Source organism: Myodes glareolus, chromosome 24, assembly GCF_982192425.1.
Source record: "Myodes glareolus chromosome 24, mMyoGla1.1, whole genome shotgun sequence".
Lineage (NCBI taxonomy): Eukaryota > Metazoa > Chordata > Mammalia > Rodentia > Cricetidae > Myodes > Myodes glareolus.
This window is the reverse complement of record NC_142049.1, coordinates 4,855,939-4,883,805: the sequence shown is the minus strand read 5'-3', so window position 1 is coordinate 4,883,805 and position 27,867 is coordinate 4,855,939. Positions and strand designations below refer to the sequence as shown.

General features: G+C 39.8%; 1 long non-coding RNA gene across 1 annotated transcript; it reads right to left on the bottom strand.

The window, feature by feature from the left end:
* Positions 1-25,706, bottom strand: LOC125400970 (uncharacterized). The gene is made up of 4 exons (XR_007232161.3): positions 25,455-25,706; positions 16,342-16,463; positions 14,154-14,228; positions 1-398 (listed from the first exon to the last, which is right to left on the bottom strand). It is a non-coding gene; the product is annotated as an uncharacterized LOC125400970 (long non-coding RNA).
* Between the last annotated feature and the right edge of the window lie 2,161 nt (positions 25,707-27,867).

Genomic DNA, 27,867 nt, shown 5'->3' with positions numbered 1-27,867 from the left:
CATTCTAATGTATACTGAAAAAGCACTGAGTGGCATTGGGACCATACACAATAATGAGGAAACATGCTGAAATAACCATTTGATTGAGGAAGAAACTGAGATTAAAAAAAAATATGTGAGTGGCAGTCCCAGATTCTAATACTAGGAATTCTTAAACTAAATTTTTTAATTAAAAGTGATTTATTGATTTAAAGTGATGGCTCGTTGATACCAATATTTACTGTGCAAGCATAAGCATCCATTGCACATCCCCAGAGCTTGCACTGAAAGCTGAGTGTTGGCACACACCTTTAATCTGATCACTCAGGAGGCAGAGGCAAGAGGATTTCTATGAAGTCAAGGCCAGCTTGGTCAGAGTGAGTTCCAGGACTGACTCCATAGCTCCTGGGAATCCCAGTCTGGAAAAGAGAAAAACAAACAAAGTTGAATGCATGTGAATCTGAAGGTGAGGAGAGGGGAGGGGAGCTGGAAGGAGAGGAGAGGGGAGATACTGCCGTCGAGATGTTTTGTATTGTATGAGAGAATAATTTATTTTCAATATAAATAAATACATACAGACCTACATACATGCATATGAACACACAAAAGTGAAAATCTAAGCATGGTGACATGCCCTCTTTACCCCAGAGCTGTAGAAGTCCTGAGCAGAGGGTTTCTGGGACTGTTGGCCTGTTGGCTAGATCCAGGTTCAGTTAGAGACCAATCTCAAGGGAATAAAATAGAGAGTTCGTAGAGCTGGACACCAGATGTTCATGTATTGACTTCCTTTCCATACGTACGGGTACTTCTACCCTCACACACAAGTGTGCATACACCATGCAAATCCTCATACACATACACACAAAAGAGGAAAGGAAAATGATTTATCAAATTTCTACCACCATTTCTAAACTAGATTTTTTTTAAAAAAAAAAAGCTACCACAAAATAAAAGACTTAGAAAGTAAGGAGAGTGTCCTGAATAATAAAAATGAAACAGAATGCCGAAGAAGCAAGAAATAAAATTTAATAGTAACTTACTTCTTGGCTAGTAGGTATAATGCATTGAGATGTTTTTCATATATCTGTCCCATAAAATACTGAACCCCCATCTTAATTAATTTTTAGTATAAATGATGCAAACAAAATAACACATTGCCTTGTTAAACTTACTAAGTATGTTTATGCCGTTAAACCTGGGATTGGCATCCCAATTTACTTTTGATTGGTTATTGTTAATATACAGGAAGGCCTCTGACTTTACATTAATTTTGCGTTATACAACTTACCGCATTATCAGTTTGAACAATTTTTGGTAGCATTTAGAGTTCTCAGTATATGAAAAACAAATCAGAAAACAGACTCTTGCTTTTTAATTTAGATGCCCTTGGTGTTTCTTTCTTGATTTCTCGGGCTGCATGCTGGCACAAGGTGGAGCGGCGTGATGGATGGGATGAGTTCTTAACTTTGCTTTCTACTTAGAGGGAGACAGACACTTCCACTTCCACGGCTGTGCCTTTTCACACTCGTGGCATTCTTCATACATGAACTTTGTTATTCTAAAGTAACTTATTTCTGCTCCTAACTTGTTGAGCGTTTTATCACTAAATCCGATATTTTTCCTAACATGTACTGAAGTCTTCCCATGGTAATTAGCCTTGATTCTAACCATGTTCTGAATGGCATTGACAGATTTGCATATGCTGCACCCTGGAAATAAATTATATTTGGCCAGGATATATTATCCTTTGAAAAGTATGCTGAATATTATTCATTAATGTTTACTGGGTGCACCTAAGTTTAGCAGGGTCATGAATCTGTGACATTCTTGCATCTTCTTTGTGAGAAGCTTTTTTGCTAAGGTAATGGTAACCTTGCAAACTAAATTGGGATGTGTTGCTCTTCTAATTTTTAAAGAGATTAAGAAGATTCACGGATAACTCATAATTAAATGTTTCATAAAGCTGATCTATGAAGTCACGCAGTCCTGGGATTTACCGTTTTGAGGGATTTTTATTATTGATTCATTCTCTATACTCACTACCTTTTGGTTATGTTTTTCTATTTCTTTTAGACCGAGTTTTAGTAAGTGGTATTGCTTAGGAACTTATTCATTTTTCTGGATCTCTAATTTTTGACATGTAATTATTCAGTATAATAGTGTCATTGTCACTTAAGATCTTTTCCTTTAGCTGGGCAGTGGTGGTACATACTTTTAATCACAGAACTTGGAAGGCAGAGGCAGGCTGATATCTGTGGGTTTGAGGGCAACCTGATCTGCAAGGCCTAGTTCCAGGACAGGCTCCAAAGCTACAGAGAAATCCTGTATCGAAAAATCAAAACAAACAAGCAACAACAACAACAAAAAAAACCCACAAAAGCCTCCTCTTTTTATCAGTAAAACACATCAGTAAATTTATTGAAGTCCTCCTTGCTTATACAATTACAATTGTATTTATTCAATAGGTATCTAGGTTCTCAGGTAAATGTCAACAAATCTTGTTTCCAGGACAACCTGGGCTCATTTTCCCTGGCAGTGTTTAACTTGGCAACGAGGAGAAGGAACACTCTAAGCAATTGCTATGTGCTATTCCAAATATAACAGCTTAACGGAGAACGTGAGTCTGCCTTCTCCAGAAGGAGTGTTGATGTATAAGCAGCTTGCTAGCTCATAATATCCAAATACCCTACTCTAGCAACATTGGTGAGTGGTCATATTGGGATATATCACTTCTGTAATTAAAGTTCTCGCCTCCATCCCCAGACCTGCCAGATCATGGTTATTGCATCAATCCATCTGTTTGAGGTATCCAAACACTATGGAAAAGGACAACGTCCTACAGAAATAAGACAGCAGTTACTGATGACGATCTCATTAATTTCTTGAATGTTTTACAGCTGATTTCTTTCACTATAAGAAGTGGTTAAGTACAACCTGGGTCGTGTGTTTCTGTGAGGATAAAAATATGCTAATGTGTCTCAAAATTATACAGTTAGAAAGAACAGCCCCTGGAGTCATACTGTAATGTTTGACCCCGAGCTCCAACACTGACTTGAACACTGATTAACCTTGAACAATCGGTTGAGCCTCCTCATAGTAAATTTCCCCACATGAAACAGAAAGAATGGGCAAGTTTTGTGCCCCATGGGATACTAATGGGATCATCGACATGATTAAATAAGATAATGCATATCAGGTACTTCTAATTATTACATAGTAATTATTCAGTGTTTTTATAATACCTATTTTAAATTTTTGACATTTCTATTAAAAGAATCTTCCATACTATATATTTTGGTCATGGTTTCCCTCCCCTAATTCCACTCAGATACAAAGAGAGACAGGAGAGAGAAAACTATAACTTAAAAACAAACAAACCAAAACAAGAAACAAGAAACTCTACAAAACCACAAAATTTGAAGCCAAAATAAAAATCAAAACACCAACAGAACAAAAAATCCCCTAAGAAAAAAATGAGAACTGTCTGCAAAATTACCATTGAGTTTGTTTTGTACTGGCCAACTACTCCTGAGTATGGGGATTTCTCTGACATGTGATTAATATATCCAGTAAGAATCCATTGGATAAAAAGATTTTACCTTTGCCAGCAAGTAGCAATTGCAGAAAGCTTCTTGGTCAGGAGTGGGAGACGATGCCTACTTTCCCTTCTAAGTATGGAGACCCTGTCTGAGTGAAACCTGTGCAGGTCTTGTGTGGGCTGCCACAGTCTTTGTGAGTAGGTGTGTGTGTGTTAGTCGTGTTGTATCTAGAAGACACTGTTTTCGTAGCAACATGCATCACCACCGGCTTTCACAGTCTTCCTGCCTCCTCTTCTGCACAGATCTCTGAGCCGTGAGGGGCAGGGTTTGAATGGAAATACCCCATTCAGGACTGAGTGCTCCAAAGCCTCTTCTCTGCACACTGCCTAGTTGTGGATCTCTGTTCTCATCTATTGCAAGTGTAGCTTCTCTGAAGCGGACTGAGGGAGGTGCTGATCTTGGGGTAAAGCAGTATGTCATTAGGATTCATTTTATTGCTATATTCCTTTTGCAGAGTAATTGTATTAGGCTATTTCTGTAACTTACAAACCACATGACAAACTATTAAATACTGTGTTAGTTCCATTACGGCTTTTTTCACATAATAAATTATAAAAAGCCGTCATGTTGGCTGTCCTCACCAAGATGCAGCACTCTGGAGGGCATATTCAGTCTTCCCCCAGCATGCCATTTCTCACAAACCCAGAAACATTTGGAAGAACACTGAATGACTCACCGATGGAAGGGAAGGAGTCAGAGGCATGGAACTGCATGCCGTTCAGAGTGTTTGACATTGGCTGCATCTGGTGTATGAGCAGTTAACCTCTGTAGTATTGCTAGACAAAATACCAGTGCAGTGCTTGCCGTGGAAGGTGCCACATAGCTGGAAAGCAGCACAGAGCCCCTTGCAAGGTTCATTTTTCCTTTCTTTGAGATTCTTGCTCAAATGACACCTTAAAAGTTCTGCCCTAAATCCTTTCTGTAAAATTGCTTCCCAGTTTACCTATTTAGAGTACTTTGATTTGGTTTTGTGAATCCCTTTGGTTTTGAATTTATTCATGCGTGCATTTTAGAAATCGGTGTAGAATTTCTTAGCTACACAGTACACGCATGCTTTACAGGGAGATCTTGAGGATGTAATGGTAAACAAACTAGATGCGGGACGTGTATTCAAAGAACCAAGTCTAGTAGGAAATACAGGGCTGTGGTGACTGTTTTAGATAGATACATTTTACTTGTGTTCTCTTGTTTGCAGATCTTAAATAGACACACAAAACCATTCATACAGATATATATATATATATATATATATATAATCTTCATACCATTTAAATATATTTCTTGTCATATATATTCAACATATATGACAATATATTTGCCATGTATTTGACATATTCATCACATACATATTTGACCTTATAGGAAAAGAATTAAATTTGTATATTATATAGATACACATGTATGTGAATATACTTAGACATACACAACATACACAAATGCATATATATATGACATATATATATATGACAAGAAATAATAATTGGCAGTGGGGGATAATGAAAAAGAATAGTAGGAATGAAGGAGAAAAAAGATAGGGTGAATATGACCAAAATATATAATATGTCTATATAAAAATAATTTTATGAAGCCAGCATCTTATATGATGAGTGAATTCTATTAAGTAGAAATTATAGAAAATTAAATGATGGTTTTGTGTTCTGAATGCTATGGTGGGCTGACAACAATGGTACCGGAGGCAAAAGGAATCTAGCTAGAGTTTGGAATCTAGATCCTCAAGAGTGATGGCTAATTGGTACTCTGAGATGGGGTGGTGACCATTTGGCTGAAGGAAGATAAGAAGAAAATGTCCCATTCCTTTTTAAGGGAAGGACAAGTTTAAAATATCAGAGGAAGAAATGGCACATCAGACTTCAGAAGTCTAAAGGATGAAGGACACGCGCCGTGCAAGAACAGCTGCTGTAATAGAGGAGAAAGGGGAAACAAAAGAAGAGGTGTTAAGTAGTATGGGAGGTCAACCAGAGGGCACCTGAGCAAATTATGAGCAAATTAAGGAGCCTGACGTTGGGGAAGTCTTGATAAGATTTCCTGGGATTTGCTCAGTCACTGGTTTGCTGGATCATTAGATTACTTTAGGGTCCTTCCATGATAGGCTGCTAACCAGGTTAGAGGGAGTCATGCTCAATTCAAACTGCGATTCTGTAGCAGTAGGTACAGACAAAGAACAATGAAGGCCATGAATGGAGAGCAGGAAAATGACCCTTTGAAGATGGCTACTCCCACTCCGGTGCCTCTGTATAAATACGGCATATGCATGAAGTGGGAATCGAGACCATGCCCCCATTTCCCAGGGCAGTAATCAAGGTAGTCTGTTGAGGCACAGTATTGCACACAGTTGAGTTAGAGAAGAAAGATGAGAAGTTCTGTTGTAACAGGAGTTCAGAATTTCCCAAAGGAGATGGACTTAATTCTTCCTATTTTTATTATCAATTATGAAATATTGCATTACTTTTTATGTTGATGATGTTGTTACTTTTTGTCTCAGATAAATCTCCCCTGTGTTTAACTCAAATTACCAATGTGCTGAATAGTTTCTAATTTCTTCATGTTGAGATTCTCTGGTGACTATTCAGGCTGTTGTAAAATTTAGGATGTTACTGTTTCGTATATACACATGGGCATATGTATGTGTGGTGTGTGAGTATGTGCACAGGCACACGCATGCACACACTCCAGCAATTCAAAAATTTACCTATCTGAGCTACCAGAGTTAGAGAAAAAGGATTTGGCCAACTGGACTTGGAGCTAAAAGAAGTTACCATAGAACATACTTTGTTCACTTACTAGTACAGGGCTTGGCACTTACTGTGTGAGTTAATATTTATTCCCATCATCATTATTATAAATTTTGTATGAATGAAAGAAGACAAGCAAGTAGCTTGTTCAAAATCTGTCAACAAAAAGTAGCAAAGTCAAGACATAAACCTGTGTCTGGTTAACCATAGGGTTCAGTAATCTTTACATATATCTTCATCGTAAAGAATCTGCTTCCTGGGCAATATGTGGTTGACATGTGGCAGTTGTCGCTGAGTGATGAAATCTAGTGTTAGTTATTGTTTTATTTTATTGACTTCCAGTTGCATTATGGAGCTGTAAAATAATGTTAAATACATTTGAATATGTATGCATTCTGCTATGAATTGTGACACCAAGTAGCATGGACCTCACTAAGTGACTGAAGTCCACTTAGCACAGCCAAAAACTTATTAAAAATGTCCATTTGTGAGTCTGTAATTTACAATCAAAGTTCACAAAGCTCTGCGCTTTGTGGAAAAGGGCAGACATCTGTCTTATAATAATTGGAATTCATAACACAATATAGTACAGTTGTCCTGCATCTGTTAAAGGCCAAAATCTTATTAAAGCAAATTGTAAATTATAGGATTTTCCTCTGAATAAAATAATCCCCCAATAATATGAAACATCAGTAGAAAAAAACAGTTGAGAAGCAGCCGGGGTGACAGATGGCAGGAATACGCAGACCTCTGGGCTCAGGCAATGCTGTGTATCATTTGAAATACTTTAATTTTTTTTTGGATTTTACTCAGCAAATATTTCTCGGTACCTACTCCATGTCACAGAGTATATTATTTAATGGCTACATCAACACACTCAGTCCATCTTGATACTGTTTCTATTTTAATGGTCATCAATTTTACATCTACTTCCCTGGTGTGGGTATCTTCAGAGTGGGACTGATGAAATTTGCAGGAAGAAGCTTAGGTTACTCACTCAATGGTGGAATGCACGTGAGTTAGAGAGACACTTGCTTAGTGCTGTGAAAATATACTGTGTGCTTTTTTCGTCTGTCATAGAGGGAGGACCTGCTGAACCAGTGGTTGTCAGCCTACCGAATGCTGCAATTTTTTAATGCAGTTCCTCATGCTATGATGATCCTCCATAACCATAAATTTATTTTTGTTACCTCTTCATAACCATAATTTTGTACTTTTATGAATTATAAAATTACATATATCAGATATGTAAATATCAGATGTGTAGAATAATGGTCTTAAGTGACCCCTGTTGAAAGGGTCATTTCACCCATTTGCTCAATGGGGTCAACTTGCAAGTTGAAAACTCCTGCTCTAAGCTCACTCATAGGTCAATGGTTAGGACAAAATATATCTGTGACAGTGGTGCCACCAGATTCCTTATATTTGGTCGCTGATAATTGTGGGGTTAAACTACAGTAAATGCTCTAGCGTGTGTTGTTTAAATCTTATCATTCATCCAGCCACAGATAGCATCGCCATTACAATTTGCTGGATGAGAGAACTGTAGCTCGCAGTATGATGGAGAGAACTCTTAGTCTGCAGACCTGGTCAGCTTTGACCTTGACCAGTTCCATCTCCATCTTGTCTGCCTGATCACTCCATTAGCCTGACCAGAAAACGCTTTGAAGGAGGTGATTTAAATAGAACCGCGCAAAGGTGGCGGTGTGCCATTCTGTCATTGTGGCAGGAGTTCTTTAAACAGAGTGTGTTGGGACTTCGGGGAAATGAGATGTATTCGTCTTTTCAGGAGACCACACTGCAAAATGAAAGGTCCTGCTGGGCACCAGGAACCCTGTTTTCTAGCTGAAATCATGTCTAATTTCCTGAGTAGACTTTGCCATTTAATACTTTTGCAATGTATTGTTCACATCTCTTAAGGTCATAATGATTCAACTCTTCCTATAGTCTAATCACTGAGCATGTAATTCTGTAAAGAAAGATAAGGTATCTGTATTTTAATGTGTTTTAAAAAAATTAATGCAAGGAAGATAAAATGGACAATGAAAAATTACTCAAGAACCCTATTTTCTGGAAACAATTTACAGTCAAGTGCAATTTCTGAAGGAGAAGGCACTTGTGTCATGGGAAGAGTCAGCCAACGCTGTTAAAAATTTGTTGAAGGAACAGCAGCTGCATTCTCACCCAGATCCCAGCTAGCTTACCCCAAAATAATTACATGGAAACTGTATTCTTTTAAACACTGCCTGGCCCATTAGTCTCAGCCTCTTATTGGCTAATTCTCACATATTTCTTTAACCCATATTTAGTAATCTGTGTAGCACCACAAGGTGGTGGCTTACCAGGAAAGACCCTAACTTGTATCTGTCTCAGAGAAGAGAGTCATGGCGACTGCCTCACTTCCCTTCTTCCCAGCATTCTGTTCTATCTATTCCGCCTACCAAATTTTCTGTTCTATCAAAGGCCAAGGCAGTTTCTTTATTAACCAATGAAAGTACCACATAGACAGATGACCCTCCTCCATCAAAAATTATGTCTGTTCTTTGAGTATTTGGTCCATTGCATTCTGTACCACTACATTCATAATAATCATTTTTAGCATACATTTTAAGGTACGTTGTATATTTGGATATTACATAAGACATAATCATCTCTCTATCTCTCTCTCTCTCTTTCTCTCTCTCTCTCTCTCTCTCTCTCTCTCTCTCTCTCTGTGTGTGTGTGTGTGTGTGTGAGAGAGAGAGAGAGAGAGAGAGAGAGAGAGAGAGAGAGAGAGAGACTGGGGCTACATCATATAAGTGCTTTTTATAGAAGGAACATCAGTGAACACAGCACAAAAACTGGTATCATCATAGAATTTTAATTCTAGCATCTGGATTCACAACTTAACAGGGAATAATGGAGATTTTAAAAAGAAACGACATTACAGAACAGTAATGGATGTACGCACAATGACTAACAAGGAATGGAAAATTAACTTCAACATTTAAACTGGTATGGACAGACTGGCTTTGGGGAGAAGGGCCGGATCTCAAAGGACCTGCAGCACTAAGTAGCTAGACGAATGGACCCAAGGTTTTAGAGTAAAGAAAGGTACAGGTACAAAGTCATGATATAAGTCTGTGCAAAGCCAGAGCAGGTGACCAAAGTCAAAGAGCCAGAACAGATACCAGCAGAAAAATTAAGACAAGAGAGGAAATGAAAATAATAAACTGACTATTGAAGAGCCTTGAAGGTCAACTCAAAAGAAGGTGTCTTAAATTGATCTAGAAGGCAGTGGGGAGCCAGTGGAGCCAGTGTGGCAGGAATTGAGCAGCTACAATATAAAAAAAAACTATCAAAATGTTCAGGCATGCTTTGTTCTTAATAAAGCTCTGGAAGCTTCAGCTTGTGGCTCCTTTGTCCTTGGAATGGTCACAGATTTCATGGGCGGATAATTTTCCATTAGCTCCCTCATTACTGATCACTCCATGAAGTTCTTTCTTGACAAACACACACTTGACTATGGTAGAATTCAGCTCATTTCTAATATTTGTGAATGCCCTCTGCCTCCTTTTCTACCTTCCTGGGCTGGGGACCATGATTTTTCCATATCTCACGTACAGTAGAAGCTTCAGCATTTGGAATAGGTTTGTTACAGTTGTCCTTAGTCTTGATTTTGGCTCAGGTTTAGTGTTTATTTCAGGTTACAGAATCATGTCTTCTGGTGATAATTCCTGAGGTTTTAAAACTGTTACATTGTACTTTTTAAAAAATTCAAATAGATTCTTCCAAATTCTGTTATTTTTCCATAAGTCACATTCATTTATGCCTTCATCATCCACAGTCTTGTGTTCCATCCTTAGTTTCTCTATATAGAATGCAATCTTTGTTTCCAAAGGGTTCAGACTTATAGAGGAGACCAAGAACCCCAATGGGAAAAGTTTTACTGCACAGCTTAACGCAGCATGTTTGTGTGCACAAACCTAGTATTCTGTCATAGCATGGCATTGCTGAGACTTCACAAGAGACAGAATCTCAGCATTTGCCAGAAATGTGGCATGGGCTTGCCATACAGAGGTAGAAAGATCTAAGCAAAGAAGCATGGTGGCTCACGCATCAACAAGGACGATCTGTTGATACTACTGAGTTTAGATAGAGGAGAAGAGGTGACAAAATGGGATCAAGCAGACGCATGCTGACACAGTCTTCAGGAAAGCCACATTTGACTTTGAGGAGCTTGGGCTCCTTCCATGTGGGGAGGAGGAGACATTGAGTCATTCTAACAGACCGGATAAGATTTGGCTTTAGATCTCAGCACAATGGCAACTTCACTTCCACTCTATCTCAGATCCTTTTATCCACGCTGCTCTGTGGTCTGCAGTCAGAGCTGGACCTCTCAGAACTCAAGCTTTGATCTCTTTGCATTCTGGCCCCAGGTATTTTGCCACCAGTCCCCAGCAGTCTCTCCCTCATGCCGCTTCTAGGCTCTTGCTGATTGTGGAGCCCGCCTGGGAGATCCCAAGCTACTGATTGATTTGATTTCATTCCACTGCACTGCATGCAATTTCATGCTTCCAAGTGACAGAAATTTTCTGAAAATTCTCTAATCTCCCCAAATTACTTAGTGTTATATATTTATTCCTGGCTTCATTGGACTCTAAATAACCCAGTTTTAGGATAAAATGCTTGGCACATGAAGTTCTGGTCATCAAGATTCAACAATTACTTTGATTGGCTCTTTTCAGACTGTTAGAAACTATCTCAATGGGAAAGAAAATCAGAGTGTGTCAGATGAAAAGAGAAAGGAATGCCGCGGCACTTTTGCAGCATGCCAGGAGGCTTTCTGCAAGCAAGGAGGGAGCTGCTGCTTCTTAGTGCAGAAAAGTCTATCCGATGAGTGAAGTAGCACGAGGTACCCAAAGATAAAGGGACAGAACAGTTATTTCAAGAAAATAATGTCCAATAATTGTCATAAAGGAATAAGGGAGATAAACATTCCTTATTCCCTAAATTTATCATTGCCAATATTGCCATTAACATACTTATGATACCTTTATATGGATAAGCACTGACCTACAATTTTATATATGCTGAGCCACTCTTTGCAAGCTGTTTACAAAATTAACTTTATTCCTTCTGAAGAATACTTTGAAATTTATAGTGAAAAGATACCACCGAGAGTGCCTATGTAGCTTACAATTAATTTCTCATTAATAAATGCATGTCTTTAATGTACTTATCACAATCAATGAACCAACAATGATGCATTTTTAAAATCAATCTACTAAGGTCCAAACTTTATTTATAGTGACCTGGAATTGGGATTATTTATTTACTTAGTTATTATTTTTAGTTTCAGAATAATATATAGGCAATATTTTACTTCTTCATAAGTGTCCCCTTTGGCTTCTTTTGACCGTGATCATTTCTCAAACATAATAAATTTTCACAGCCTTGAGGATTTTGGGTCAGATAAGATATTTTATACAAAGTTCCCCAGTTGAAATCTGTTTACTTGTTATTAGACTGACCTTGTGGATTTGGAGAAAGTAAAATATGAAGAGAAAAGGTCATTTTCATTACATTTTTCCCAAAGTATATAGTTTCAACTTTATTTATATTGTTAAATTTGATTCCATATATATATATATATATATGAATATATGAATATATATAAATATATATATATATATATCTCCATCAGTAGTTTCTATGCTGAGTTAGTTATGGGCTTATATCAGTGTCTGCAACACCAATTCATTGCTAAATAGATCGCCATAGCCTCCTCCTTTTGGTTAGAAATAACCTACTACTTCAGTGATAAACAGTAAATAAATAAACCCTGCCCTTCTTCTTTGCGTCTGTTCCCTCAGGCACTCTAGTAGACTCAGACCTATGGACACTGTGTTCATAAAATCTCAGGAAAACTGTGCTACCTGACCTGAATCCATGTTCCCAAGTCATGACCTGAAAATTAAATACTATGTCCCCTCCCCTTAGTTATGTGAAACAGCTGTATCAAAACAGTACAAAGCTTACACTGAATTGCAATCTCTCCTCCAGTGGCATTTCTTAAATGGGAATAACCCTAAAATATAATCCCGTTTCACCCAGCATGGCTGTGCTTGGGTAGACTCTGTTTGTCGTGTAGAACATTCTGTGCTGGTGTTTAGGCAGTCCCTGGTTCCACACTGAGTGCAGTTCTTCAGGGTGCTCTTCACCGTGAGTTTGAGACAGGATCTCTCACTGATCTGAAACTAACCGATACATTTAGGAAAATCCAGGAGCCTTTTAACTCTGCCTCCTCAGTCCTGGGTTATGAATGCATGCCATCACTTCTATCTTTTTATACATGAGTGTTAAGGGTTGAACGGATAACCCCTGTGATTGATTAAAAAGCATTTACTGACTGAGCTTTTTTCCAAGCCCCCTATTAGTTTTGTTTGCATTGTCTATGCTGTGTTAATATCTCTGACCACAGAGCAGACTCACAGGCTCCACAACTCAGTGTCCTCTGCACCATTGCACCATTTACACACGCAGAGTCCTCTGTACCATCACCATTTACATACTCACCTTCACTTCGAGATCAGCTCAGTTTCACCGAATTACTTCTCTATTCTTCATCATGGCATTGTTTTCTAATCTTTTCCATTTGACTTTGTTAATCTCAATGTCCCCAATTTTGCATATTCTAACACATTTTACAAACATAGTCATAAGTTCTCTGAGGTAGGACTTGCTTCAAATCTTTTATGGATAAATAATATTTAATACATGACGACAATAATGTGTTTTTAAATTACCTATTTAATTCCTATACTTGGTAAATTCGGTCATACCATTTGAACTTCCTGGCCTTGCAATCTCATTTGTAGCATGGGCTTGATAGCACCTGCTGAAACTACTGAGAATGTTGTACAACTATTTTTTATTTTATATTTTCAGAAGATAGTCACACGTATAATCTCTCTCCAATTCCAAATGATGGTTATAAATCTGTGTAAAATGATTCAGAAAGACTTAGGAATGTGTGCAAATGCATTTGTTATCTGTCTTGTTGCTGTGACAAAATACTTGGGCATAAAGATGGGAGTTCTTGCGCTGGCCCCATGTTCCCAGCGCCTGTTTAGCAGGAAAGGAAGTTATGGAGGCAGAAACATGAGGCAACTGGTTATATTGCATCCACAAATATGGATGCATAGAGAGAGAAGGATATGGAAGCATAGAGAGAGAAGAAAGGATGGATGGATGGATGGATGGATGGATGGATGGATGGATGGATGGATGGATGGGAAATGTTGGTTTTGGGCCAGCATGCTCAGACTAGCCTCTCACGTGGATTTAGGTACCATGAACTAGACAGCAATAACTATTGCAATGAGGCCATTCACGATTGGACATGTCTTTGGGCTTATTAAGACACTAAGAGTTATTCAAGCATCCAACAATCAGAAAGAAGAAATTGTTGCAGAGCTTTCTAATTGTCAGGCTTATACTAAAGGATGCAGAGACACAGAAAACAGCTGAAATAACAGGAGAATCAGCAATACACTTAACAGAAATTATGTAACGCTTAGACCTATATGCAAAGCTCTTACTCTGCTTAAGTAGAAAATGCCCAATAAACATCAGCCAGATCAAGAGGTCTTTGAGTAGTTGCAATTGAAGTAAGTATACTTATACCAATTATTTATTTAATGTGTTTACCTTATAGAGATTGCTTTCTATCAAGAAATGAGATTCATCAAGTCAAGTATAGCATACAGTGCCTGCTATGTTTTTATCAGAGATTTTATATAAACTTTAACTGGAATGCTTTAACTGAAAGTGGGAATACCTCAGAGATGGCTCATTCTGGAGGATCCACAGCTATGTTGGGGAGACAGCTCAAGGGCAGGCAGGCAGCCAGACCCTACAATAGAAACAACACCAAGAGAGGGTGAAGTCATAAGGAACACCAAGATTTGCTCTCCAGACCTGCCTGAGCATCACTTTGAACATCTGTGCCATTCTTGTCAATTCTCTGCCTAGCAACTCTCTCTGCTGCTGGAGCCAAGTTCTGTAAAACATCTGATGTTTATTTTTAGCTTTGAATTTTGTTGTTGCTGTGGTTGTGCGTGCATTTGTATTGTTCAAAGTTGTTTAGTTTGTTTGTCTTTAATATTCTCCAATTCCCCAAACGGGTGTCCTACATGGACTGATGAAGCATAGGCTAGGTTCCAAACTCCTGGTGAATGACTTGTGATTGGCTCAGTTTGGGTTTGGCCACCATAGTCCCAGTATAAATTTGACTGCCCAAATCGTACCACTCCAAAAATGCCATCGCCTACTGAGATTAAGAAGACAACAGACAGAGGCAGAGGAACATAATGGATACCTAGAAAAGGTTTACAGCATCTCAAGACCTCGTCTCTGCAAAGCAGAAATTTTAAGGATTTTTTTTCTCTACCTGCACATACAAACAGCAGGTATATTGAATTCATTCATTTAGCACATACTAAATGTGCTGTCAATTAATAAGTGTGAGACTACATGACGGGAAATGACAATCATTATCATACATATATGTGATAAAATGATATATATACTATATATCATGTATATGATATAAATTGGCATTTAGATTTAGATTCTATAGTCATCAGACAAATGTAACAAAAATGTTCTACTGCACAGACATTTCAGGGTTTGGGAGGTAGGGCAGACACATACTTGGCCTTGAAGAACATCCCACAGCTATTTGAAAGTGGTTATGGATGCATGAGAAAAATAATGTGGAAATAAATTTGGGTTGAAGTCTGAAAGATGGGCAACAACTAACAAATGGGGAAGGGACAGGTCAGAAATCTACTTAGGTAAAAGAAACACCATGGAAGCCAGAAAAACAACAAGACAGTCCTAAATAGTATATGGATAGGAATATGTCCATAGCAGTTGAACTAGGCAGGAACTTGATCCTCCAGACACGTGACAAGCTAAAGAACAAGGTTGTCTATCTGAAGTAGAAAGTAAATGTGCTGCTTACAAGGGTTCATATGAGATGATTCATGAGGTCAATTGTTGCTTTATTATAAAGTGCTTGAAGCTACAGCATCACAATTTATGAAAGAGGAACAAGAGAAAGTAGGAGAATAAATCAGGGGATATTTTACTGACCCAGAAGTAAATGAATGCGTTGTTAGGATAATGATAGAAACCGCCAATAAGGGGTCATTACAGCAAGTCTTTACATCTGTTTTCCTTACCCGACACTGTGGTCATTACAGCAAGTCCTTCCACCTGCTCTCCTTACCCGACACCGTGGTCATTACAGCAAGTCCTTCCACCTGCTCTCCTTACCCGACACTATGGTCCTGGTTCACTAAAACAGGCCAAGGAAAGCCCCTCAAACACAAGAGCAATAGTTGAGTTGGAACTAATCCAGGTTGTGAAAGGTCTTTGCCCAGGGAAAAGACTAAGACAGCACTGGATTTTATAAGTTACCATGATATAGAGTTAGCAGAAAGGCAAGTGCTATGCCAGCATGACAGTCAGTAATAATGAGCCAAGATGGAAAGAAAAATTATCCCCCAGGACAGAAAATGTCAAATTTAAATTAAAAAGAAAATGCCTCAACATTGTCTCTTAGCTGTTTCATTTGCTTTATTTTTATTTACTTTATTATAGAATATTATGTATAGACGCAGCCTCTTTACAAATGATGCCCCTCCTTTTCATTTCCTACTCAAGAGCACTTTCTTTTAAGCTTTTAAAGGGAAGGGTGAAGATGAAAAACTAAGAAAAAAATTATTTTCCAACCCAAAGAAAACCCAGGAGCAGGCGGATGCAGGAGCACACGCTGTATCTTTTATTTTGCAGCAATAGCCAAGGATTTTATCTCGGCAGGAGTCTGCTCAGAAAATCCTCTGATCTCTAATGAAAGCCATTCCACTCCTGAACCTGCTATCAGAGGAAAGCTGGCGAGTGTAAAACTTCAGCCTCTGGGGTCTATGAGCTGGAAATCCCAAATTCGCCCAAATGCTCACCTTTCCTTAAATGGCGATGTTAAATGTCAATGGGATGGCCTGGGACAAGTGGCTTCAGTCCTCGGTATCTAAGTTTCCTCATCTATAAAATGGAAATTTAAATGAAGGCTCCTCGTGGGGTTCTGTTAAAGACATAATGAGGTGAAATCAAGGATTAAATAGATGGTGAAAATGTATTGATGATATACTTGAATTGTGTGCCGGCTAGTTTACGTCAGCTTAACACAAGCTTGAAACATTGCCTCCACAAGATCCTGCTGCAGGTAACCCTGGAGAGCATTTCGTGATTGGTAATTGATGTGGGAGGGCCTAGGCCCCTGAGAGTAGAACCACCCTTGGGCTGGTAGGCTACAAAAGAGGAAAAGCTCTTGCCTTCTCATCCTGTATCTTTCTTTGTTCTGCTTGACTGACCTCTCTTGGAGGCCTCCTCGTCTCTGAAGAAGAAATATAGGGGGAATGGATGTGGAGGAGAGGGGAGGTGAAAGGGAACTGATGGGAGCAGGGGTAGGGGAAACTGTGGTTGGGATATGTGATATGAGAGATGAGTCAGTTCTCAATAAAATAAAAATAAAAACTAGAAAGCCAGCTGAGCGTGTCATAAGAAGCATCAGTAAGGGGCACTCCTCCATGTCCCTTGTGTCTGTTCCTACATCCAGATTCCTGTCTAGTTGAGTTCCCTGGCTTCCCTCAGTGGAGTAAGCTTCAGGATATGGAAGTCAAGTAAACCCTTTTCTCTCCAAGTTGCTTTGGTGCTTCACCACAACAATGGGAACCCCAATTATGTGACCTGGAAAAGAATAAAGAAAGACGGTATCTTAGAAATGAGTGCCTATCTCTACCATGAATTTATTTGTCACATATAACTCACCAACAAAAAAATTCATGGTCAAGATACACAGATTCTCCAAGGAAGACAAGTTGGCTAAAATGTGACTGCGAGTTTCCCTCTTCCATTCTTTTTCAACTAGGTACCCACGCTCACCTCTTGATCAAAATAGAGCCTATCAATGGCATCAGTAACTAAGGAGACAAATCCGATGGCAATCCATCATGCTCACCTCACAGGATCCCTCAGGAGTGCGAGACTCAGACAAGTGTGCACTCTGTTTCCATCTTTGCTCTGTGCTGTGTCAGAAGACACCATGCTGACATAGTGGGGATGGCTTAGATGTCATTTCTTTAATACAGCTTTCCATCCATTACTAGAGGGTGTCACCCTGTGCCATGGTTTAAAACGTATCAACCAGACTTCTCAAGCTTGTTCCTTGACGTATGGTCTCTCATCTACAAACACGACTTGTCAATGCATATATATGTCTGACAGCACCACCATTAGTGATGTCTGTCTCACAGTTACTATAGTGTCCATATTGCACAGTTAAGGATCCCGTAACCGAACTTCTTTTCCGCAGTGCCCCTTAACCTGCTTGGTCCATCTTTTAGCCTCTCTTTGAAAAATTCATTTCTCTTCCTAGAAGCTCAAACTTAATTTTCTGAATCTTCCTTGAATGATCTTCTTTCATTTTCTGTCTTCAACCTATCATTCAATTCTGACATTTCTTTTACAACATACATCCACTTCTCACCAATGTTACCTTTTCTACTCTAAACCAAGACACTACAGTCCTTTGCTTTGATTTATAGAAGAATCTATTACTCTGTCCTTTTGCTTTCCACATTATTTTCTTTTGTGTGTTCTCAACACAATGGGATAGTCTCAAAGAATGTAATGTTGATCATGGCTCCCTCAGTGTACATTTCTCCAACGTCATCTGTGTAAATTACTTTGTGAGACAAATCACGTGATTCCGCTTCTTCCTCATCTTTCATCACATTGGCCTTACTGAGCTGTCTCTACCACAGGGTCCCTTCTAAGTTCCTTCAGCCTGAACTTCTTCATCAGCTTTGCATTAATAGCTCTTACTTTGATATAAGTTCACTAATAAAATCTCTTAGTCTGATCTTTTCATTCATCCTAGGGAATGGTACCTTGCCTACCCAAATTCCCTAATCCTTTTCCCAATAGTTTTTTCTCATCATTTCATGAGATTTATGAACATTGCTATGTTTTCCTCCATTATGAGGATAAAATATCCACACGGACAGAACCATTGCTCACTATGTCAGGATGCAGTCAGTTAATCAGTTTCTGGCATAGAGAAGGCAGGTAAACAAATAATTGTTTTTAAAAAATGACTGAATGAAGGTTGCTTCCTGGCTTCACAGGTCTCACAAATACACTTCCCCAATGTTTTAGGGTTGCTGTATGTTTCAGTACTCCATTCTTGGAGCTCTGAGTATAGAGGTTGAGAAAGTACACAATTTCTCCTTAGGAGATGATAACCTGGAGACGAGATGAATGAGTGCTGGTCTAGATGTTTGGACCCACCCCCAAACCCCACTACCAAAAGTACAGAGTCTGAGAAAAGACACTCCCTGAGTATCTTACTTTGTGAAATGAACCAATGCCTTACTTTCTGTCTTAGAGAATAAAAAGTAAGACTGAGCAATGTGATGTAATCTTTTCCTATGACATATTGCTATGTAGTAAGAAAATGAATGGGAGGTTCTTTGCTTTTTGTTTGTTTGTTTTTTCTTTTTCTAGATGAGTGGTCAATACCAGGGATTTCTATCCTTTGGAGTTCTACGCAGGGATGCTCCTGTGTCAAATCAGGCTCAGCTCCCCTCGGTTGAGGGGAACCGAGGCAGACACTTTCCAGAGTAGCTTTTCTACAGCATGTGCATCTCCATCTATTCATCACCTGTGCTTTCCGCATTTCTCTGCCCCTTCTTAGTCGTCTCTTTGCTAGGACATCCTTGGGAACAAGCTCGATTTTTAAAGATAGATTTTTTTTTCTTCTTTCTGAACCTTAGGTTCTGACAGCACACATTGAGCCTTCTGGGAGCTTTGAAAAAAAATTGAGTTTAATCCATAGTTCTGAAAACCCCCAGATTTGTTAAGCACAAAGAACTGGGTCCCATGTCCCCCATTTCTTACTCAACGGGGGCCGGTAAAGGACATAAGAACTGGCATTTCAATCAAGTTCCCACAACTAACTGATGTGCAGACCTGCTCAACACAATTCAAGTCTATCTTGTTAGGAACTTCCTAAGGAATCATCTCTCTCCCTACCATATCTCTACCTACCTAGGGTAATTTCTAGGTTTTGGGCTGGTTTGATGACATTCGTCTTCCTCTCCGAGACACCATAGTCTCCTCTTCTCCGCATGCTCATCTTTTGTCTTTCAATACAAGCATCCCAAGTAAGTTCACTATTCCTTAGATGAACGAGCCTTATGTGAGACGTAAGAAATGAGCCAGCACTCAGGAGGCAGAGACAGGCAGATCTCTGTGAGTTTGAGGCCAGCCTGGTCTACAGAGTGAGTTTCAGGAAAGACAAAGCTATTACATGGAGAAATCCTGTAAAAAAACAAAAAAAAAAACCCAAAAAACAAAACAACAAAACAAAAAAAAAAAGAAAGAAAGAAAGAAAGAAAGAAGGAAGGAAGGAAGGAAAAAGAAAGCAGCCATGAAAGCCAAGACCATTGTCTGCTTGTCACTAGAACCATAGTTTACCAAGCCTCAAGGACAGTCTTTGCCTCTGTGGCTTTTATAGTGTACCCACTCTTCTCTGCCTGACTTCTCTTTTTATGACAACCTATGTCACTGACTCTTTTGTCGACCTGACCTAGCACTCATCCTCTTTAGAAATGTTCTAATAAAGGGTACTCGTTGTTGGGAGAACTGTTAATCCCACGGAAAAAAAATCTCTCAGTGATATTTATGAAATATTTCAGTGTAACTGAAAGATTTTCTCCAGGCCAGTAATTATTGTCATTAACATTTAGATAAGTTGGCTATTCCCTACGCTGTATTATTCTGTGTTCCATTGTCTTATAATGAAACAGGATAGGAAGGGATGAGACGTTTCAGGCCAAATGATCTTTGTTAATGAATCTGACTGCTTCATTTAGATATTCATTCTATATTCTAGCTAACCAGCATGAGCTACATCTCCAGCGCACTCTTCCCTCCATGGAATGCCTGTGCTCCTCGTTTACCTTGTGACAGGGAAGGGCTCAGTCCTGCTCCTGCCTATGAGAAACGGCTCAATCGCGTGAGCCTCCAATTTACATGGTTCTTACATGCTACCCTGACTTTTACCCCTAGATTTTTACCAGAAATTTGGGAACACAGAGTCAAGCACATATTGACTTTGCTTTCGAGAACATATTTCCACTCCAAATTCTCCAACACTGGTGGAAATTGTCAGGCTTGTATAATAATATACAAAATAATATACATAATAATAACCATTTATTTTTCAACAAAAGTATATAAACAGTGAAAACCAGTGATCTCTATCAGAAAATCTGATCTCATTACGTTCAGGAGGCCTTGGGATCAGATAAAAAGAGCCCCAGTGATATACATACTATATAAAGCACATTAAGAAAACAGAATGGACACAAGTCATTGGAAGAGAGAAAGCCATGTCATGAGGCTATAGTTGGAGAGGGAGCAGAGTTAAAAAGCATCCAGAATTCCATGTGCAGCCCCTATAACGATAATTTTCACATATTATAGGCACCAATTTCAGGTGTTTCTGACGTTAAAGTAGTGGTCTTCTTAATTCCTTGTTGCTTACATTGCAAGGACTGACTCCCACCAGCAGTTTAACTTCCCTGTAAGTAATTTTACTCTAATTACATTTTAGTTTATTTACTAGTTTGTATTTTTGTAGAATTCAAATTTATAAAATGTATTTATCAGTTTTTCTATTGTTGTTACCAAGCACCTAGCAAGAAGCAACTGAAGGAAGGAAAGAGGTTTATCTGGGCTTACAGTTTTAAAAGGCATGCTCTAAATCATGGCAGTAAAAGCAGGGGACGTAGTTCCGCTGGACCCATGGTCAGGAAGTAGGAAGTGAACAGGAAGTGAGGGAGAAGGCTGTGAAACCTCAGGACCCATTACTAATGACCTACTTTGTACACAAGAGCTTCACCTAAAGGCACTGCCTCCTAAGGGTTTCAAAACCTTCTAAGACAACATCACTGACACTTGGAGGCAAATATTATAATACACGAGCTTCTGGGGAGAATTCACGGCACAACTGCAGCACAAATTCAAACTGCTTCACGAATGTTAACATTCAGGGGTGCTTGCTTTAAAGATGTCTCTTTCCTCTCTACCTCTTTCCCTGTTTTACCACACACACACACACACACACACACACACACACACACACACACACACGCACACGGGTTGGGGGAGAGAGAGATTGCTGAACTAATTGAAATAAGTTGCAGAATTGATGAGATGAATACCCTTTTCAAAATCCCTTACTATCTCCTGCAATAAAACACTAGCCGTGAACCTAAAATCATTCTTAAAACTTTATGGAAAAATGTTCTTCTCATCTATAAATTTCCTAAAAGTAGCTCTATATTACTTTCTGGTGCTCTGGCCTCATCTGGTCTCCTCATCATCTCTCCTAACAGCAAATATGATGTCACATAGTTCACGTCTGCAGGGATAATAGGGCCAACACATAATTTGTCATCTATCCCAGGGTACTGTTGTTGAATGACTGTTAAACCTACAGGCGTTGTCCTTGATTAATGGGAAGCATAGTTACTCCCAGGATAGTTTGTGCAGTCATACATCTGCAACATCAGGTGCTGGGTGTGTGAGTTCAAGGTTTTGTTTAACATTGCTTAATTTGTGACCTTGGCCTCATTGTCCACCAAGGCCTAATTTGTCTGCAGTGATGTATTACTGCAAACCATAAAAACAAACAAAATGTTCTTAGCGAGATGTTTCCAACACTGTAAAATGATAAACAAATATGAAGAAAGCTTTTCCATGGAGACTCATGCAGTAATGACCTATATAACCTGGCTCTATCTTTTTCCAGGCTAATAGATTCACCAGGGACAGACACAGTAGCCACGTTTTTGCCTCTGCCTTGGAAATGCTTTGGTGGTCCATTCACCTTCTCTGATCTCATTCCCCGCGTGGCACATCTTCCCTCGTCCTTTTCTCCCTGTCCAGCTATTTTTCTATGACATTTAATTGTCATCGACTCCTCTTAGTAGCTTTCTTAGATTTTTCTTTTATACAGAGAAGACGTCCCTGTCTCCTTACACCTGTGAGACACGCCCACCCTGTGTTCACACACTTCTTACCGATAGTTGTTTTTCTACTCAAGTCATCTGACATACTTGGAAGTCAACAATACTCTTTAACTTTGCATTTTAGTGAGACTCCGGGTGTTTCTTGGTTGTTTTTGAGCTTGCAGAACAGTTATATCCCAAATGGTCTAAATAAGGAGAGTTGTATAAGTTCACACTAAAAGAATCAGAAGGTAAGGGAGAAAAGCTAGTGTGGGATTGTCAGGGTTTCTGCTATTCTGTTAGGGAGAGGCCCGTGAATGAGCAGAGAAACAAGCAGTCAATCACACTTTTAGTTTGCTTGCTTTGTTGTTTGTTTTCCCATTAGTTCAACAAAGAGAAAGAACAAGCAAACTTTGCTGGAGCCAAGGACTATAGTCTAATATTCCAGTCAAATGTGGCCTGGTTAGCTAAAATATAAGCCATGGCCATAGCTCTTACAAACAGGGTTTTGAAAAAGTAGAAGTGAAGTTGTTCTGGTCAATGGAAACTCTGGGAATTGTTGCACAGGACTTTCTATGGTCAGGACGTGTTCTAATCTGTACTGGCGGTTCTGGAGTCATTAGCTGGGCATGGCTGCTAATGCGTTTAAGACCTGCAGATAAAACCGGAAAAATAAAATTTTTATTTTACTTAATATTGATTCGTTTAGACGTAACCACCACATGTGTTTGGTAATTAATTTATTGGACCGAACAGTGGAATGACTGAAGATCACGTTGAAGGCAGAGAAAGAAGCAGGTCCCACAAAGATGTATGGACAATATAGAACAGAGGGAAGAAGACAGAATTCGGATCTTTCTTGGAAGGAAGGGGTACGCAGGTGGGACTTCTTTAGCATCGCTGCTTGTAGTGTGTGCACAGACCACAAATAGGCATCACCAGCCAGCATGTTAGAAAGCAGAGTCTGAGCGCCACATAATAGTATACTCAATAACCCCAGCCTTTGGGAGGCTGAGGCAGGAGAATCAAAAGTTTGAGTCTACCCTGGTTAACATAGTGAGACCCTGTCTCATCAAGAAGGAGGAAGAAAAATAAGAAGTAAAGAATGAGAGAAATAAAGGAAAGAGAATGGGAACCGTAACCCTTATGTCAAAAATCATAATCGTCTGTGCATTTTTTCTTGTATTTGGGCTTTTGAGATAGCCAAGGCTAATACCTAGCTTTCTTTGACTGCTTTGCTAGGACTCTTAGTGTGGTCATCATGGTCAACTAGAGTCTGCAGCAGAACAAGATCTTACCCCACTTCTTAACCGATGGTTTGTAAAGATTTAGGCTTGGTACGTTCTGAGATGCCCTACCTGGTTCTGCTATGAGCCGCCTGGTAGTGAATTAGCCAGTGCACTTCTCCACTCTCTGAATCTGTTTCCCTATATTTATGGAAGTTATAATAAACCCTACCTCCTGAGGTTGTTGCAGTTTTTTTCGGTGAAGTCGAATGAAGTGCTTAGCATAGAACACAACATCTTATTATGCTCATAAAGTCATGGTTTGTCTAACCTCCCATCTAGGGCAGTGAGGGATCCCTGTCCACAGCAAACCTTTACACATATTCAATAATGGCGTTTCAAGCAACAGACAGAAAACATTACTGATTGAATGAATTACTAAAAACCTGAGAAGCTGACAACGCATGGATATGTCGCTTGGGATAATACACTGTTTGAAAGAATAAATACAACTCTTCCCAATGCACTGTCAAACCAGTATCTAATTTGCCTGTTTTGGATGAAGTAAGTTCTTACGTTGATCCTTTTGCCTAAACCTTTTTTCTTAGGAGAGAAACTAGAAAAGTTAAGTCTTGCTTATAAGGTCTTCTTGGGATTTGGTTTGTGAAGCATTACCGATGCCGTAGCCCCTGGATGCATGCTGCGGCAGTTTTGATGTAATTGGTCCGCATAAACTCATAGGGAGTGGCACTATTGGGAGGTGTGGCCTTGTGGAAATAGGTGTGGCCTTGTTAAAGTAAGCATGTCACGTGGGGACAGGCTTGAGGTCTATTTTGCTTAAGTTTTCTCATTGTGACAGTTCACTTCTGTTACCTTCTGATAACAACATAGCCAGCTCCACGTCTCCCTGCATGGCGCCGAGCTCCCCACCATGACGATGGTGGACTAAGGCTCTGAAACCCTAAGCCACCACCTCAATGAATGTTTTCCTTTCTAAGAGTTGCCATCTCAGTGCATCTCTTCACAGCATTAGGAACCCTAACTAAGACACGTGCCCTTGCCTCAACTGTCTCTGGAGGCATTTGTATACGGAAAAGGAACATTCCTGTGTCAACAACTTGAGATGCTTGGCGTGTGACACCTGTGCCTCCCCCTCACAGCCCTGTCCCCAACAGTTACGCCAAGTTTCAGAATCTTAGGGAATCGCTCCAATCTGACCTGGTCTTTCTATATTTCCACCTCAAGGCCTGATGCTCTCTTGGTGCTTGCTTTGTTCCTTTCCTGGGAGACACATGAAGTCGCACATGGGGTTTCTGCACCTCACGTGTCTCCATGTGAAGAGCCGAAAGGAAATAACTTCTGTGAAGAAGGGCTTAAGGCTCAGTGGTGAGATAGAGAACAAATAATTCCACAACTGTGCAGAGTGACCACTCTGACCCCGTCCTAGCTCCTATTTGGGCATCTAACAAGTGGGGACTAACGATGTGTCTAACATGCTATCACTTTATCTGCAACAAAAGTGAGTTAATCAAACAAGCAAATCTAATGCTGTGTATGACAGTATCATATGGCTAGACATAGCATGCTCGTCGCCTACTGTTCTTAACCGCCGTTCCTTTACTGACACATGCTTGTCTATTATATAGGAAAAGTCATATAAGAAATCACAAAAATTACAGCCCCTGCCTTCCACACACAGCACAAAGGAAGCTAACTAAAAGAATTAGGCAATAGGCCAGGGCTCTCTGAAAAGGAAGCTACTGAACTTACCAGAGATGAGTAGACATTCACCAAACACATAAGGACAAGATGATGCCAGCGGGCTTTTAACCCCCTGGATTCTTTCTGCAGAACACAACCTACTAGCTTCACTGGACAATAGGCAGAAGTGAAGTTCAGAGAAATGAATCCCTGTCCAGAAAGTCACACAGTATCCCAGCTAGCTGCGCGAGATTCTGCTAGTGCACAATCTGGCCAACAATACAGCATTCTGATCCCTTGACCTAGAAGCCAAGTGATGATTTCCCATTCCTTGTGGCACTTTCTCTTCTAGTGCCACTAAGCACAAACTAAAAAGCAGAACTCCTCAGCCGGATACAGGTCATCTGTCAACAGACTGTGTGGAGTGGCTGTTTCCGATGAAGGGGGATTTTGAAAATTAGATCAGAGAGTTCTTGGCGCATCCCCACCTGGCACCCACACTCACTCGGCTTCCCAGAAGGCTGGGAAGGAAAGACTGAAGGAAAGCTTAATTAAAATCAAGTCAATGGAACTCTTGCTGAGAAACTAATAAGACAATACAAATAAATTAGCCCTTTTCTCATTCTCTCCCTTTTTGCGGTTTTGATGCTCTCGGCCCAATTTTTGAGTCTTCTACAGGATGTATATATCCAACCACCAACTTCTGGTTTTTCATTTCCTGGCTTTAGACAGGCCAGCTCTGTGCTTGACATTTTGAAAAGCTTAACATTTTCTATAATTGTAATGCACCATGATTATTAGAGAAGGTAAAAGTAAACAAATGACTGGACTTGAAACCGAGGTCCAAGTCTTTGTGCTAGAGATAGCAGGTTGTACACGGACTCGGAACATGTCCAGTGTGTGGCTGGCTATAGCAATGGTTCTACCCAAGCCTATTAATTTTTGACATTGACATTTATTGCTGTGACTTGCCTCTTGGGCTTACTTCTCCCACCATTGTATGTTCCCCTTATCAGATAATTAAATAAGACTGTTGGTATAATAGACGGTTTGACACCTTCTCTCAAAATTCAGGTGCTGATAGCATCAGCTGCCATTTGCATTGGTAGGGGTGTGTCACATCTCCCTGAACTACGTTAAACTGAGTGTTGAGAAAGCCCTCTTGGAGAAGGTGATATTTGAGTGGTATCCTGATTAGGAGGAGGCCGCAGTGTGAAGTACCAAGGCCAGAGGATTGATTTACAAAGGGGCCAGCAGTACAAATTCCCTAAGGAATGCACTTAGGAGAAAGTCATGAATGGAAAGCTCCAATGGCACTGATTGGTGTTATCAGAGCACAGTGTGCAGGGCGAGGAGCAGCTGGAGATGAGACAGAAAAGTCTGCAGCAACATTCTGAACAATGAGAGAGAGAGAGACTTACTCTAGGGTGGTGGGAAGCCATCGGGGAGCTGAGCCCAGCTCTGCGAGTGTGTGAACTTGTATGATATGTCACTTCTCTACATATGCAGCTGCTTCTATGAAACAGGCGTAAGGTAGCTGTCTTAAAGTTGCTTGTTTTGTTTGTTTGGGGGTTTTGTATAAATTTGCCATTTAATTAAAAAAAATCTTTATTTGCATTGATATCATTCCCTCTTCTTCCTCCAAACTCATACTCAATACTCAAATCCATTCATAGCCTCTTCTTATTTAATTATTATTACATATGTATGCCTGCCTGTACACACACACACACACACACACACACACACACACACACGAGAGAGAGAGAGAGAGAGAGAGAGAGAGAGAGAGAGAGAGAGAGAGCCTACTGAGTCCATTTAAATAGGAACTTGTTGAATCTCTCCCATTCATATTGATTGGTCAGCTGTTGTTGTCATATGCTGATTGCATTCAGACAACCATATTACTGAGATGTCATAATCCTGTCTCTAGAACTCTATTTAGCAATAGAATCCCTGGTTCTCTGGCTCTTACAAACTTCCTTCCCTCTCTTAAATCAAAGTTCCCTTAGCCTTAGGGGTAGGGTCGCATTGCGAATAACATCTATAAGAGCACAGGCATTTATGATCCACATCCCAAAGCGGTGGTAGATCCCTGTAATAGTTTTCATTCGTTGCCAAAGGAAGCTTCTCGGAGAAGGAGCGAGAGCTCTATGTTTCTGTGAATATAGGGAGAAGAAATCTAGAGTACAGTTAGAAGTTATGCTAGTTTAGGAAAACGGCCGTAGTGGGCTCTCCTTTGATGTCTAGAACCTTCCACCATGGATAATTGGTTAAGTTTTGGGTACCAAGCTTGAATTCCTTTATATCAAACAAGCCTAAAGTTCAATTAACCAGATGTTGGTTTTCTCCGAGATAAAAGTGCCACTGTTGCACCATTCACAAGGCCAGTCATTGCCGTTATTCTTAGGCTTTACGGGTAAGAATAGCTCGTGATTATTAATTCCTTCATCTCCCCTGACAGCTTACACAGCAGATTCCA